This window comes from Oryzias latipes, chromosome 17 (genome assembly GCF_002234675.1).
Source record: "Oryzias latipes chromosome 17, ASM223467v1".
Taxonomy (NCBI): domain Eukaryota; kingdom Metazoa; phylum Chordata; class Actinopteri; order Beloniformes; family Adrianichthyidae; genus Oryzias; species Oryzias latipes.
Genome location: NC_019875.2, coordinates 6941765 through 6946591, shown reverse-complemented (window position 1 = coordinate 6946591; position 4827 = coordinate 6941765). Strand labels below are relative to the sequence as shown.

Sequence of the window (4827 nt, the reverse complement as noted above, 5' to 3'; positions counted from 1 at the left end):
TGAGCATTATTGCAGAATTGTCATCTGTCGGTCTCGAGGACACTATAGACCACGGCCTCCCGTGGTTCCCCTCCTGCCTCCTTTAAAGCACTTTGTGTCTCGTTAATGGAAGCATGTCAGATAGATGTTTGCTCTCATGTTGAGTCTCATTCCAGACAGGAAGAAATGTCCCATGAGGCACTTTGGTTCTGACACGTGCAATACCTTTTGTTTCCTGCAGGGGTGCTGCTTTTGAGGCGGGGGTTCTTGTTCCAAAAACATATTTATTTGTGCCTGAGTAAGATGATATTTACAACTTTTATCGGTTTATTTATTTGTAAAATGCAGAAATAGGAAGTAAAAGTAAATGAGCAAAATGAGGAGAAGCAGAAAGTTTCCATCCCTGAAACACTTCCAACATCAAATCAATTCCACAAAACATTTAAACCAAAATATATTTGTGCACAGATGTCCGTTTCGCAAACACTTATTCCCATATACACATATCCTAACATTTTCATTTATAAAAAAACACACACACACACACACACAAAACTTTGTTAGCATGTAAGATGTGTGTGTCCGTTGACAAATCAAACACACAAAACCCTCCATATGTCACACCGACCAACACAAAGCAGCTAAATGTCATCACCAAGGCAGGCCAGGCCTTTACTGGGATTGATGTGTGACCGTGTTCCCACTGTGATACACCATCCGTTGATGAGGGCCAGGGGGTTCGCATGGACAGCCGCCCGCTGTGAGGTCCATCTGCCTGGGAGATGCTGCAGCGCTTGGCCCCTCCGCCTGCGGAAGAGATGGATCTCTTACAGGTGCTTCTGCCAGCATGGACCAATTAGGAATCAGATGGGCACGAACACAGAAACACGCTCATATGAATCCATGCTGGAATCCCACTATAGACCAGCTTCTTATATAATGAACAGACCAGCGTAAAAATGATAAATAATGCAAATGGGTCTATTTTGTTTTTCACATATGCATTCATCACGTTTCCTTGTTGTTCACTTTTTACAAATTAACCTGGAATAAAAGTTTTTAAAAAGATTTCATAACAAAATATCCCATAAAAAACTAATATGTTTAACAACAGTTAGCTCTGATAGATATGATCCAAATGGCCCCATTATCTCTTTTCTGAATCATTTATCTTCTAAAATGATTGCAGGTCATGTACAAACAGACGGCTGTTTGTGATTCAGTCAATGACTCTCAATTTATAGATGACATTTAATTCATGTAGAAATAAGAGGAAAAAATATGTTTATTTGCAAATTAGGCTTAGAGCCCTACATCTATAAAAGAACCAGAAAAATAAAACTCAGATGTAGAGAAAACAAAAGGCAAAAACTACATATATTGTCCATCCCTTCATCCATCCATAATTTTGTTTGCTTGTATTCGGGACCTTCACCTTCTGGTCATGATCCAGAGTTAATGAGCATAGGTCATTATTGGAACAAAGATCTAAAGGTAAAATTAGAATTTTGCTTTCTGGCACAGCGAGCACATAATGATGGACACCTCACCCATCTACCTGTCAATCTCACGCTCTGATCTTCCCTCACTCATGAACAAGAACACAATATATTTAAACTCCTCCACCTGAGGCAGTGGCACTTCACCCACCCGGAGAGGGCTACCATACTTTTTTTTTTTTGTCCTGTCCAACAGCTGGGCAGACAGATGAGAGCTGAAGGCCTCTTGTGTTTGACATATTTTACTGTTACAACAGGGTTTAGGAATCTTCTGACAAACCAGAGGTATGTCTGAATAAACCCCTTTTGTAATCGAGGCCAAACTTTATTCATTTTAGTCATATTTGAAAATCTTTTGTGTTGGACCGGACGGAAAAGGAAAGAAGGGAAGAAGAGAGAGGGATGTTAGAGAGGGGGGGTTAGGAGGGTGATTACTACAGATAATGTTCACACACAGATACCTATGCATTCAAACCAACTAGTGTGAATATTTCATTCAACACGCAACATATTAGTGCAGGGGTCGGGAACCTTTTTGGCCAAGAGAGCCATAAATGCCACATATTTTGAAATGTAATTTCGAAAGAGCCATACAATAATGTAGTGTCCCTTCCCCACACTGAGGCACGGAGACTTAACCTCTTTTAAAGTTCTTTATTCCGATTACTGCAGACCGCAACAAACAACGTTCAATTAATTCAGCAGCTCCTGAATCTCTCCCGCCGACACGAGACGAGAGCGCTTCTCCCAACTTTATATTCACCTGCTCCCGCTGCAGCCCTCCCATTTCCCTTATTCGGCCCATAGCTGAACCCCATTGGTCCAAACTACCTAACAACAGGCTGAGCGACAGAACTGAGAGCCAATCAGATCTCTGCTTGACGCGTTGAATGAACTCCAGAACTTTTAACGCGGCCCAACAGCCATCCAACTTAGTCCGCGACAATATGTTTAAAACTAAATATATAAATGAATGTGTGCATTTGATGTAATTTCAACATTTTTAAAGTACAATAAGTCTGTGGATTCTTTTTTAGTAACATTGTTATGCTGTTGCTAATAAATGATGAGTATTTCTCGTGGTAGTTCTGATGGTCTAGTCTGGTTGATACGTGGTGAGTTTCTGCTTCATGCAGGCGTTGAGACTTTAAACGTCATCGTAGGTCTGAATGTTCTGTAGATGTGAGACAGACTGCTCACATGCAGACGCGGAGACAAACACACACTCACACGCTGCAGTGAGTGACGGGCAGCGGGTTCTACGTTTTTACAATCCCTGTGCGATATACCTGCTGCCTGTCCCCACAACACCCCCCCTCTGCTTTCTCCCTCACACATCCCGTCCCCGCATCTGCGCGCTCTTTCTCAGAGACGGGAGCGCGCAGTTTTAGGCACGTCAATTCACAGGTTTCCAGCTGGTACAAACTCTGTGAAATAATAGATAATAGTAACTGATAGCGCTGGCGCAGATTTCTCTCTCTAAGCACTGCTACTACTGTGCGCCTCTGGCATCGCATCGCGCCCGAGAAGGACTGGTCTAATGAAATAAAAGTATAACTAAAGAGTTGTCTGCGAGCCACATGTGACCATCAAAAGAGCCATATATGGCTCGCGAGCCATAGGTTCCCGACCCCTGTATTAGTGCAAAGGTGATCTAACACCTGTTCTCAAGTGAGTGTTTATGTTCTTCTAAAATGGATGGTGGAATGTGAAAAGAAGGAGGGACGCCGGGGATCATATCCACCCCCCAGGCCAGGGCAAGCAGGACCGCCACGGGGGCGAGGGCCCAGTACCCCTACCAGGGATGGGGTAGGGGACAGATGGTCCGAGGGCCCACCTTCCTTGTGAAATGCATGTGTGTGTGCATGTATGTGTGTTTGTGTTGGAGTGTATATTTTGAGGGGTAAAGGGTGTGTGTCCTAAGGGGGTGCAGTTAAAATTGGTGGGTAGGGTACTGAGAGGACATCTCCTGATTACTCACATTAATGTCCAATCACCCTCCCTACCAAGGGGCCCTACATGCCTACGGTGCAGTTAAAATTGGCGGGTAGGGCACTGAGAGGATTTCTCCTGCTTGCTGGTGGTGATGTCCAAGCAACCCCCCTACCAAAGGTCCTACATGTCAAAGGTGCAATTACAACCGAGAGGGGGGGCTATTCCGCACGGCAACCATGGGAGGGGGACCACTGCCAAGTAGCTCCTACCCCAGGGTGCATCATAGGGTGACCCCCCCCCCCAGCATAGGGCTCAGGTCTCCTCAGTCCAGGGGTCTCATTCCCGAAAGTGCCAACCCCCCAGGCCCCACACCACCCACCCCACACAGAGAGAGAGAGGAGCCAGAAAGTGGCAAGTACTACCATTCTTCGATCCAGAACCATGGCCTCAGACTTAGCGATGCCGACCATAATCGCATGAAAATGTAAATAAATATTTGTTTTTTGAGAGGTAGAAAACTTTATGTGGACCTCACTTCTAACCATTGTAGATGTCACCCTCCTAATTCACGGTTTCTTGTTGTTCTAATCTAATCAAATCCTTTCTAAACACTTAAAAGGGAATTTTAATCTTGCAAAAATAAGGTTAGGGTGACATCATTTGTCAGATTTAACCAGAGTCAGTCTGGTTTGGGGAGCTCAGGATTTCATCTCTACTTTTTGCAAATGTTGTTGTCCTTTTGGCTTCACTGAACCGAGAAGTTCAACTTGCATTGGGGATGTTTGCAGTTGTATGTGAAGCAGCTTAAACTTGTAGGTCATGGTTCTCAACGACAGAAGGGGATTCTTCCTCTTTGGGAGGGTGGAGAGCTCCTTCCTTGGTGGAGAAGTTGAAGTTCTTTGGAGTGTTGTGTGAGTCTTGAGTGAGGGAAGGATGGAGCCTGTGGTTGACAGGGTGATAGGTGCAGCGGCTTTAGTAATGCAATCTCTGCATTGATCCATTGCAATGAATTAGTTGAGCCAGAAAACAACGCTCTCGATTTACTGGTAAATCTATATTCCAACCCTCACCTGAAATCATGAGGGACATGACCAAAAAGATTAAAGCCCCGTTACTAGCAACTGAAATGAGTCTTCCCTGCAGAAAAGCTGGCCGCTCAATAGTGGAGCCACTGTTCCTACACATCTAGAGAGGCCAGAGGAGTGTTGTGAACGTCTTTCAGGTCATTCCTGCACATCTTTCTGGATGGGTATTCTGAACATGTCCCACCTGGAAGAAGATCCAGGATGCACTGGAGAGACTTGTCTTTCAGCTGTCCTTTGAGCGCTCTGTGGTTCTCCTGGGCAAAACTTGAAGGGGTGTGTGTGGAGAAGAAGGTTTGAACATCTTTGCTTAGACTGCTGGTTCCAAAAGC

At 44.7% G+C, this 4827-nt stretch overlaps 1 long non-coding RNA gene across 1 annotated transcript; it reads right to left on the bottom strand.

The window, feature by feature from the left end:
* Positions 1–243: 243 nt before the first annotated feature.
* On the bottom strand, positions 244–4827 carry LOC110016979. The gene is made up of 2 exons (XR_002292301.2): positions 4683–4827; positions 244–786 (listed from the first exon to the last, which is right to left on the bottom strand). It is a non-coding gene; the product is annotated as an uncharacterized LOC110016979 (long non-coding RNA).